The sequence below is a fragment of the Lissotriton helveticus genome, chromosome 4_1 (assembly GCF_964261635.1).
Source record: "Lissotriton helveticus chromosome 4_1, aLisHel1.1, whole genome shotgun sequence".
In the NCBI taxonomy this organism is placed as follows: Eukaryota; Metazoa; Chordata; class Amphibia; order Caudata; family Salamandridae; genus Lissotriton; species Lissotriton helveticus.
In genome coordinates this window covers 307,117,666-307,129,887 of record NC_136063.1, presented here as the reverse complement: position 1 = coordinate 307,129,887, position 12,222 = coordinate 307,117,666, and positions in this window count along the sequence as shown.

Genomic DNA, 12,222 nt, shown 5'->3' with positions numbered 1-12,222 from the left:
TAATGACTATATTTATTTTGATTGTGCTGCTGTCATAACGCATCTTCTGAGATACAAATAACAAAACAGCTTGTATCGCGACACAGGATGAACGTGCCAACTTAACAGCAATTGGCCCACGAAAAGTTCCAGTTGCTTCTGAATACCCTTATAGTGCATTACATTTGTTCAGTGACATATGACGAAATGGGGATGATTTGCTCCTGCCATCAAACAAACATTTGCTCCCACTCGCCTCGCATTTCTCACCCTCGCTGCATTTAGCCATGTACTGTGTGGGAAGAAACTGGAAACTACAGCTAAAATGTTGGATTGCTTCCTCCCATAAATAAAACCAAAAGCTCTAAAAATACTCCCGCAGGGATTACTTTACCTTGGCAACCCCACTGTCAGACACCCACCGGTTTACAATTTACAACCAAAAATGACACTTTTTCCAGCCAAACACAGTTCTGTAAATTGCAGGCATATTTTTATTTAATTTCGAGCAACAGGAACATTGTTTGCACTGCTGCTCTTAGGCAACGATACACACCTATCTTAGCTGGTGTGCTTCCTTGTCGAGGCCAAACCAACGCCTACTTCTCATGTACTTGTTAAGTGAGTCTGTCCATCCAGAGCTCAACTGAATCGTTAAACGGAAAGAAAACACGGGGGCTTAAAGTTACAAAAGCAGGCTTCCCTGGTTGAAAATAAATCAGACTTCCCTCTTCTATTTTTAATCCAGCTATTTTACATTATATATATGAAGCATATCTTTCCCACAACGTAACGATGGGAAAATCATCCAGCCTGTCCCATATTGCTGGGATATAGGGCACATCTAACGGTCCACTCATTTAGCAGAGCTTTGCAGAAAGCATTGCTGGAATGTGAGACTAGTTGTGTGAAATACGATTTGAATTTGAGCGAACCATAAATCGACTTTTTGGGCGACCCCACTGTCATTGTTAGTCAGGGCTGCCAAATGCTGATGGTTGCATGCATGTGCCAATAGCTGGAACACCCCTGCACCTGTTTCAGAGCTCTACATGTGCATGTACCAAGCATGTTTTTTCTAGTTTCCTGCTAGGGATAGACAATAAGAGAGCAGCTCATGCTTGCAGAACAAAGAAGGTACTGGAAAAGAAGTAAAGGTACTGGAAAACATCATCAACAATCAAGTCATGACACTCCTGGAGCAGAACCAGCTACTCGACGCGTCCAAATCCAGCTTTTGCCGCAATCACAGCATCGAAACCGCCCTGGTCACTGCCACCATTGACATCCGAACCCTCCTTGACTGAGGAGAACCAGCAGCTTTGATCCTCCTCGACCTCTCAGTAGCCTTCGACACCATATCCCACCACACACTGATTGAAAGACTCCCCCACATTGGCATCCAAGGGGACTCTCTCAGATGAATCAACTCCTTCCTCACCGGAAGAACCCGGTAGATCCACCTCCCACCTTTCACCTCTTAACCCAAGGAGATCACCTGCTGTGTCCCCCAGTGCTCATCCATCCTCCCAATGTTCTTCAACGCATATATGAACCCGCTGAACAATATTGTCAGATCCCACGGTCTCAACATAATTTCCTATCCCCCAGTACCCAACTAATTCTCTCACTCACAGATGACACCACCACCACCAGGACCAAATTCCAGAGATGCATGACAAACGTCACTGACTGGAGGAAGAACAACTTCCTGAAGCTGAACATAGACAAGACTGATGTACTGATCTTTGACAACAACAGCAACACATGGAATGACTCCTGGTGGCCATCAGACCTAGCCCTGCACCCACTCCCTCCAACCATGCCAGAAACCTTGGAATCATCATTGACAACAAGCTCTCCATGAAAACACAGATCAACACTGTCTCCTCCGCCTGCTTTCTCATGTTGTGCATGCCACGTAAGGTCTTCAAGTGACTACCCCTACACACGAGACACACCGTGACACAAGCACTTCTCACCAGGCGACTGGAATTCTGCAACGCCATCTGCGTAGAAAATGCAGCACACCTCCTTTAGAGACTTCATACAAAACGCCACAGCAAGACTCATACTCAGCCTTCACTGACAAGCCCACATCACACCCCACCTCAGGCAACTTAACTGGCTCCTCGTATAGAGGAGATGCCATTTCAAGCTGCTGACCCACGCACACAAGGCTCTACACAACCAAGAACATGCATACATTAACCACTGCCTGAACTTCCCCCAACCATTGAAAATGCGCTCTGCTTCCCTGTAACTTACTTAGTCTCCCACATCTGACGAAGCAGAAGTGGAGGACACTCCTTCTCCCACATTGCAGCAAAGAGCTGGAACAGCCTCCCCACACACCTCCATACCATCACCTCACTTACGGAATTCCAAATGACCCTCAAGACCTCGCTGTATTAATACGCCTCGTGGACCTGCAAGCGCATGGATACCCTATTGGTTGATTAGCTGCTCTTTGTAAATCCTGATAGATTGAATGACAAATCAAAAAATAAGTAAATACAAACAAACAAGCAGTAAAGCCAGAACACATAAATTATTACCAAGCATGGTTATTTATGAAATCTCTTTGCACTGCAGGGTTTACCAAAATCGTTTTAAGATCTGTGTCGAAAGAGATCTGCAGTTATTACCCAGCACTAATGTGAACTTCCTTTTTCAAACACTGCTGTCAAACTCCAGCTTTTGGTTGCTCAGTTTGAGACCCACAAAACCATTTTAGCCTGCCAACCGTATTATATAACTCTAAAGATTGCTGATTATAGATGCAGTAGGCTCGTCTGCATCTCTGTGGGTAATTTTTTGAAACATTATAAGAATTATCAACTAAGCAGAGCCAGAGCACAGCCTTGCCACTCTGCCACTACACGCCGGGCTGAAACCGAATCACTTGCAATGTAAGAGTAGGAGAAGTGAGCACAATGGGCCTCACTCACAACATCTTTTGCAGCAAAAATTCCATCTTCTAAAGAACAGATCCCGAATAAACAATAAGGATCTGCCTACATTTACTCCCATTGAGGGAACTTTCTATTAGGTTAAAATTGATGTGTATTTTCAGCTTTTTTTTAGTTTAGGGGCAGAAATCGAAACTTGGGTGTCCACAGAGCAAATGTAGGATTTGTTTGTATGGAAGGCAGTGAATACCCATCATATGGTTATTTTATAGGCATTCAAAAAAGTTACCAATGTTTTTAAATACCCAATTTGTGTGCTGAATTTTGGCACAACAATGATCTGCCGCCTAGGATGCGTACAGTTACTCATTCCTTTTTCCTTGGGGTTTATTTAAAATGAGCTTGATTTACTGAAGGGATTTCATAATTTAAGAATGTCTAAAATCAGGAAAGACAGCAAATTACGAAGGGTTTTATCTGGGATTATGACAGCTAATGTTTAATTGAGAAAAAAGGAGCAGTAAGCATTTTAACTCCATCACTGCGGCCCGAATTTCACCATGGTGCAGTTGTGGTGTGTGCGTGGCACTCCGGTGCTAATGACCGCTCCGTAATGAGTCACGGACGGCGTGTGCTCATGATGGCGTGGAGCCGTCATGACCTCACCCACTCACTAATTCGCCCGCACAGGCAGGGAATTAGTGCCGCTTGGGTGGAGCGGCGCGGCATGATGGCTTCACGCCGTCATGAGCACACGCCATCCGTGACTCATGACGGCGTTGAGCCGTCATGAGCACCCAACGGGTTAATAATGCAGTATAACAGATGTGTTCCGATGTCAATAAAAATCATAATGTAAGCCCATTGCACACTAACCGTTTTTACACGCAGGAGATGTATGTTGCCGGAAGGGAATGCCATGCTAGTTTGGTATGTTCTCAAATCTAGATAATCTTCAAATTGTTTAAAAAGCTGCCTGGAAGTGTTTTCTATCAATCCTCCATACATTCTCTTCCATTTCCATTGTATAATTAAACATGCAATATTGATCACTACAGTCCAATTCCTGGCCCAGATAATGAGAGAGAAACTGCTGTAATGTAACAAAATACAGAAATTATGGTAACACTTTACCAAGAAATGTTCCTTGGTCAAATAAGGTATGCATTGTCTCTTTTAATTCATGTCTAATATTTATAATTTTATTGACCATTTCTTTAAAGTACCTGTATGAAATTGGATTATTGCTTCAGGTGGGTAGTGACCGACCCCAAGGAACAATCACAACCCTTGTCAAGGTGAACCCTCAAAGTCACTAAATTAATCTGAGCTCAACCTCCATGATGGCTATGGCACAGAGCAGACAAACTTAACTAGGGCAATGTGTAAAGCCTTATGCAGCACCAAAAAAGTAATACATTTGAAATGCCAAACAATAGAAATCTAAACAAAATTAGAAAAATAGATGAAAATGTAAAAAAGAAAAATGATACCAAAGTGACAAAAATCCAATAAGCGGGAATATTTAAAATTTCAGGTAGAAAAAGCTCTATCAGAAAGTGCATCATGAGTTGAGGTGGATGGTAGTCCACCACAAGTAATAATGACACTATCATTGTTAGGTCCGTTAGAGATTGCAGTAGTTTAAATGTGAGTTCAGGCCCGGATAGCTGTGGCTTGACTTAAAAAACGTGCAAAGCATTTAGAAGAGCTAAAAAGTTGAAAACACAAAACAAATCCCACTCCAATTCATAAAAAAAATAGAGTATATCAATAAACAAAATGACACCAAAATGACATAAATGCAATAGGGGGAGCAGGAGATATGATTTTTTATAGTTTGAAAATACATTTTAGCATCAAAAAGCACAAAGTGCCAACCACAGACAACTGATAGTGCTAGACCGTGACAATTGTAAGGTATGTGGCCGATTGTGATGCAGTGTGGTTTGGATATGAGGCCCAGGTAATTCAAGTTATACTATTACCTTTGGACTTAGAAGGTTTTCTGGAGAAAAGGTGTTCATCAACAAAGTTGCTGAAGAGCGAGGTCCCGCGCGGTCGTCGACAAAAGTGGAAAAGCTCTGAGTGAGTAAAGTCCTGCGTCCGTGCCGAGGAAGGGCACTACATCGATCAGCTTTGGCTTCTCTTCACTATCCATGAAACCCTATATGTTTGGACTTCAGCGTAGCATAACAGCATGATGGAAGTGACCTTTGATTCAATAGCTTTGGCTTGATGGTGGTGCCGCTCTCCTGTGAGTTGTTCATAAGAAACGTCGGCAAAAAGTTTTAAAGTCCCATTTTTTGCCGTCTGGGCAGTAGAAATACACTCTAGCACCAGTCAAGGTTTCATCGACCTCAGGAACAGACCCTGGGGGCCAGTACTCACTCCAACAGAAGCCAACAGCAGGGTCCAGGGCAGATACAGTTGGAACTGGTCAAAGGGACTCTTCAGGAAAGTTGGCTTTTTGTAGCTTTTGTGTCCCTGTCGCCACACAGGAGGTGAGCCAACTGACCCTTGGAGTCCACATTTGTGCCCTGGGTATAAGTGGGAGCAGTTGTCGCCCTTAGGGTTCTTTCTTCTCACAGGTCACAACAGTAGTTGTAGTTCCCCTTCTATCTTCCACAGCCCACCAGTGTTCTGAGAGTGGTACTATAGGTGCCACATTTATACCCAGTGTGAGCCTACCTTTGGGGGAACCTACTAGCCATTCCCTAAACAATGGAATAAAAGCTCCCATATCCACTTTTGCAGCTCTTCCTGTGTGTTTTACTGTACACCATCCTTCAGTGCCCTCTCTACCTAAACCTAGATGGCAGAAAATGTCCTCCGATGTGCAAGACTGCTGTGCACACCCTAGATGTGTGGCTTAGAAAATTAGCAAACCCTCCCATGTGGCCACCAAAAACTGGTTCGCTGGCTTCGCAACTCGAGCACACTGGTATTAATTAATGCACTCAAGCCCGCCCACTCACAACTATATGATTGCAAAAGGTGGGGCGTGCAGTCTACATGTGTATTGGGCTGGTCCGTTATTAAATCCGGTGAGGAGGTATATGAACCCTTCTGCAGAATCCAGGTGGTGAATGGCTCTCATACATCTTTGGGGCGAGATTCTGGAGGCACATGGCCCTAGTAAGTATCCAACTGCTCCTGGCAGTATTTGACATCCTGTAACCATGCTTTCATAGTAGGGGTAGGTTTCCTGCCCAATGGATTGCCACCCTGCATTTAACCAATAGTAATAGAATGGCAATGAGTCTTCTGTGCATAGGTGGTGTCTCTTTGACAGAGCCCAACAATCCTATCAGTGACGAATGGGGGAGAACTTTGCCAGTAATTAGTTGGACATGGGTTATTACCTCTCTCCAAAAGGTGGCCATGCAAGATGAAGGAAGAAAGCTTGTGGTATATTGCAGCACAGGCACTGGAAGCTCGGAACTAGGCTAATTTTATATAATTGTAGCGGGGTTCGATACATGAGATGTAAGAATTTAAAATGCATTAAACGCAGTCAATAATTTGGAGAGAGGAGTGTCAGTTGTCCACAGAAGTAGGCCCCGTGTCCGACACCCACTGCAGCCTGGCCCCAGGACTGACTATCCGTGAAGAGCTCTGTATGCTATTGTAGAGGTGCGTTACTAGTTTCCGAGGTGAAGAGGGTGTTAGCATGTCTAGAACTTGGAGGGTCGGAGGTGAGGCAGGAAAAGTTTCATGTAGTGTTCAATATGTGGTTCTCAGTTGGTAGTATAAAAGAGTGTGAAAGGGTGTAGGAGGAGGTGAAGTGTCAGGCGAAAATAGTTTGAGGAAATTTTTACCATGGTATAGGTCATATAATTCAGATTGTGTTTGTGTGCACGCAGAGCCATCCTTTTGTCCAATAACAGTGGTAGTTGTTGGTTATTAATTTGCAGCATGGTAGGAGGTAGTGTGGCTCTTTGGCGGAGTCCTTTCCAGGCCCAACAGACACATTCAACAGTGTTGATTTCTTTCCTTGGAGCTTTGCAGGTGTTGTAGAGTGCCGTCGACAGGTGGCAGAGAGCCTTAAGGTCGGCCTCATTAGCCACATGTGTTGGAAAGGAGTGAGATATTGCCAGCTATGTACATATTGTGCCTGGACGCAGTTAGCATATAAAGTTATGTCTGGTGCTCCCAGGCCTCCTTGTATAAGTGGTAGTGTTCAAAGCTCCTAGGCAACTCTTGGTTTATTCCCCCCACACTAATGCGCTCAGAAGGGATTTAAGGCATGAAAGGAATTGTTTTGTGAGTAAGAGAGAAATATTAGCGAAGAGGTACAAAAATTTGGGAAGAACCTTCATTTTTGCAATATCCTATCTTCTAACCAACTCATGACTTGGCAGTATCTCAATCTCTATAACTCGTCAGTGTAGCGACTGAGCCAAATACCTAAATATCGAACTGGATCAGTGGCCCATTGTAGGTGGTATTCAGTAGAGAATTGTACTGTGCGTCTCTGAGAGGAAATAGTTTTGTTTTTGCCCAGTTGATTTGTATGCCTGAGTGGCCACCAAATCAGATCACCTCTCACATCAGAGGAGCCAGGTTCTCAGCTCGATCTTGGGAATACATAGTAATATCGACTGCATACATAGAGACCACCAGCCCTCTAGTAGTAAATCCGAGTCCTCTATACGCCTGGTGCTGTCGGAGTCTCGCCGCTAATGACTCCATGGCAATAGCAAAAAGGAGCGGTGACAAAGGGCACCCTAGTCTGGTGCCACGAGTGATCGAAATGCGTTCTGTTATTTGACTTTTTAAGCACACCCTCACTGTTGGGAGAGTATAGAGAAGTTGGACTAGTTTAATGAAGTTCGGGCTGAGGCTGAGTCAAGAAAGGAGAGCAAATAGGAATGACCATTCTAGTGAGTCGAATGCTTTAGTTGTGTCTAATAGAGTGGCCATCTAATCGAGATGGTGCATGACTGCAAAAATCGTACGGAGATTGTGTGATGTGGTGCGACCAGGGATAAAACCGTATTGATCTGGTCGGACAATCAATGGCATGAGCGGTTGTTTTCTGTTTGCAATCATTTTGGCAAAGTTTTTGTTGTCCAGATTTATCAGAGAGAGATGCCTATAGGAGTCCCAGAGATTGCCCGACTTCCTGGGTTTAAGTAATGTATTAATCATTACTTCCCTCAGGGAGGGAGGCAACGCCCTAGTTTTTAGGGCATCTTCGAACATGGCCAAGAGATGTGGAGCTAGTATTGAGGCATATTCTTTATAAAAAGACAAAGTGAGCCCATCAAGGCCAGGCGCTTTATCGCCAGGCAGGCTCTGGATAATTGTTTCAATTTCTTCAGTGGTAATAGGGAAATCTAAATAGGCTCTATGTGCGTTATCCAGTCAAAGCATCTAGATGGTATTAAAATAGTCAGACAAGGCATCCTTACTTAGAGTTGTGGCTGGAGAACATAGCTTGGCATAGAATGTGGTCATGACTTTAAGAAGTTCGATTTCATTTGACACCTCTTGGTCCTCAATGTTAAGGAGTTCAGTGACATTCTGGCAAGTGTCTTACCCGAGCAGTCTCCCTCTCCATATCTTCTGACCTGGATACATTGGTGTAGAAATTGGGTTTCCCACCCAGCCTCCTATTGAAAGTCTGTTAGTTTGTCTCTGATGTTTGCTAAGATGATTGTAAGTATTGTTCTAGATCATGAATATTCCCCTCTAATTTGGTCAGAGAGTGGCAAATATCTCCCAGAACCCCAGATTACTTATCTATACAGGAACAAATATAACTACCTTGAATGCTTCTCAGAGAGTAGATGGGGATCAGACTGATCCAGTGTTTTCCAGTGTTATGTGTGAAATATTCTAATATAGCATTTCGTATTTCTTCCTGAATTGCCACATCTAATACAGTTCCCGGTGGAAGCCACCATGTGAAGGACCGTGGGGGAACTTGTGGGATTTGAAGTTGTAGCAGGACTGGTGCATGGTCTGAAAGGGTGCGTGGCATGTGCGATATTGAGGAGGCCCACCTCTGGATATTCCTGGACGCCAGCCAGAAATCTAATATGGACCAAGAACCTAAGGTGGATGAGATATAGGTACATTTGTGCTGAGCAGAATGTGCCTGTCTCCACATGTCTATTAGATAGTTATCTTATACTATTGTGTTTAGTCATGTCATGGTCCATGGCTGTGTGCTTCTTGATACACCAGACCGATCTAACTGGTCTTTCATTATAATGTTGAAGTCCCCACCTCATGTGAGAGTATTTGTGCCAAAGTTAGAGATCTTGATTCACGGCACAGTAAAGAAAATCAGGATCATCACTGGTACGTCCATGCTCCGCTTCCTGCTCCAATGCCCTTCAGGGTCTATAGCAGGTTTGGATAGTTGCTACAGCAAGTCCTTGCGCAGCAACATAGTCACTCCCTGTGCATAATTTGAGTAGGCAGAGGAGTACACACTACCCCCACCATCTTGTGCGAAGTCCTGTGAGGGATGGTCCTCACAGATGCATTTCCTGCTAATAAAAAGTCTACTTTGTGTCTGTGTAAATACATGTAGACTAACAATGATTTCCTATAGTCGATAAGGCTATGTATATTAAAAGTCACACAGGTGACCCTGTCCATTTTGAGTGCATGCACATATCACCTGAGAAGGCTGGTGTCATCCAAGCACATTGCGTCAATAGTAAACATAGGTTAGATTAGTATGGTGGAAGTATGGCAAAACAATTTGGAAAGTATATGCAAAAAATCCTAGGCAGTCCTATTAGTAAACAACAAGTAACTGGACCCAAATGCAGAAGGAACAGGTAAAATAGGGAAAAAAGTAATCATTTGTAAAAAGCAAACATGTTTTTAATGTACATAATAAAAATCATATAGACAACTGAAATTAATCAGAAGTGTCCACAACCAAGCTGAAGATAAAGTACTTTATCTTCAGCTTGGTTGTGGACACTTTTGAGTATCCGATAGTGTCTCTTTATTTATTTAAAATGTTGTAATTTGTGCTACTATATGTATTAATTGCATATATTTTTATATTTGTATTGTCATATAGTCTGATTAATTAATTTCAGTTGTCTATATGATGGCTGGGTGACTGGACTATTTGGAATAAAGGGGCAGTATATGACTGTATGAGTTATAAGTAATAGCACAAACTAGAAACAGGCCCCAATTAGAACAAAGACGCGTCTTGGCACGAAATAGTTACTGCCTAAGATCCCCAAATTGGGTATACATTCAACAGCTATTTGCCAGTATTACATTAATCACTGTCGCTGAGTCTGGCCTCCAGCAGGGAGTAAGGCGAGGCAAACTGGGAGACTGATCCCCTGGCTGCATTCTTAGCAAATTTTAAAGCTGCTTTGGCATCGGTGAAGAAATTAAACTTTTCATCATGTGTCACTTTTAACTTGGGCAGGCAAAAAGGTGCATAGGGAATGCAAGCTTGTTGAAAGAGTGTCTCTGCTGGCAAGAATTCATCATAAATAAAATAGGAGCTTCAGGGGGAACAACAGGACAACCAGCCCCCAACTCAACAGGTTCAATAAATGGTTGTCCCTGAATTAATACACCGTAAATATTTTTCAAAAAACAGTCTAAGAGGGTCAATTCCTTTGCGACCTCACCTACAGTAACCAATCTAATAAATTGGTTACTTTACTGTGGTGTATCCAACTTCTAAAAAGGAGAAATGTGTATACTACCGTTCACAGACCTTTCATCCACAGAAAAAAATGTGCAAAGGAAAGAAGGCACCTCACGGTAGCAACACCAAAGGGGGAAACTGACTGGTACTCGCCAGAAAACCCACTTATCACCATTGGTTACCTTCTTTCCGAAAGGAAAATGTGTGTGTAATTGTCGAGACAAAGCTTCAATCCCATGAAAACAAAAAGGAAAGACCCTAAAAGTGAGTGTACTTCCTATATGTGCAAAAACAATCCACGTGTTAAAGGATCCCGTGAGAACATAAAGATAGTCCTCACCGTTAAAAATTGGTAAAGCTTACTTGCTGCCAATAACTTTATTCATTGCTGTAAGCTTTTCCACATTAAAAAATGACCCCTCTCAGGTCATAGTTAATAACAACTAGCCAACATGTTTCGTTGCTGTCATCAAATTTAAGCAACTTTGTCAGGCTTAGGGATCCAAACTTACGTTTTCATGTGGGGTTTACATCAAACCTGTGATTGTAGTAACAAACGACAAGAAAGATCAACAAGCATTAGGAATGCATTAGGGCTCGGGTTTGTTTGAGTTAGAGATAAAGGCATTGTAAATGGCAATGTGTTTTAGGCATGTGTTTTGCAGTGGAAGCATGTGGTGTGTGTTGGAGATATGTGTGTTGGATTGGAATGTTATCAATGGTGGCATGCTGCACTTTAACACATTATCTTTAAAAGGTAAAGTGCAGCATAGTGCGATAGGTACAATATTAATTGATGGATGCGTTATCAATTGGTGTGTGCATTGATGGGTGGTGGATGCGTGTGCCTGTAGGAATTGTGCAGTGATGGCTGTTGGTGTGTGTGTTTGGTGGAAGCGTGTAGTGGTGGCTTGAGATGTGTATGACTGGTGGTAGCGTGCAGTAAGAGCTGTTACTGAGTGTGGCTGTCAAGCATACAGAGCTGGATGGTAATGCGTGTGGTTGGTGAAAGGGTGCACTGACAGCTGTTGATGATTGTGCCAATTGAAAGAGTGGCTGGTGCACTGTCAGCTGTTGGTGTGTGTGTGTGTTTCGTGAAAGTTGCACTGACATTGTTTGTTGTGTGCGTGGGTGTTTAGCGGCACTGATGCATGGTCGTGTTTGTTTTTAGTGAAAGTGTACATTGTTGGTTTTTGGTGTTTGTGCCTGGTGAAAGCATTCATTGACGGCTGGGGGTGTGTTGTTGTGTGTGTTGTTTTGTGTGTAGTGGTGAGTGTGTGGTGGTGAGTCTGTGGGGGTGTGTCTGTGGCGGTGAGTGTGTGGTGGGGAGTGTGTTGTGGTGAGTGGTGACGAGTGTGTGGTGTTGAGAGAGTGAGGTGTGTGTGGTTTGTGTGTGTGTTATGTGTGTGTGGTGTATGTGTGTGTAGTGTGTGTATGGTGTGTGTGTGTGGTATGTGTGTGTGGTGTATGTGTGTGTGGTGTTTTCTGCACACTCACACACTGCCCCAACACATTCACACACTGCTCACCCGCTCACTCCCAATGTCACCCTGCATAGTCACACACTGTTTATCCAGCACACTCTTTCTGCACACTCACACAATGTGCACCCTGCACCATTATACACTGTCTCTGCAGTCACTCTGCACTCACTGTCACTTTACACTCACTCTGCACTCACTGTCA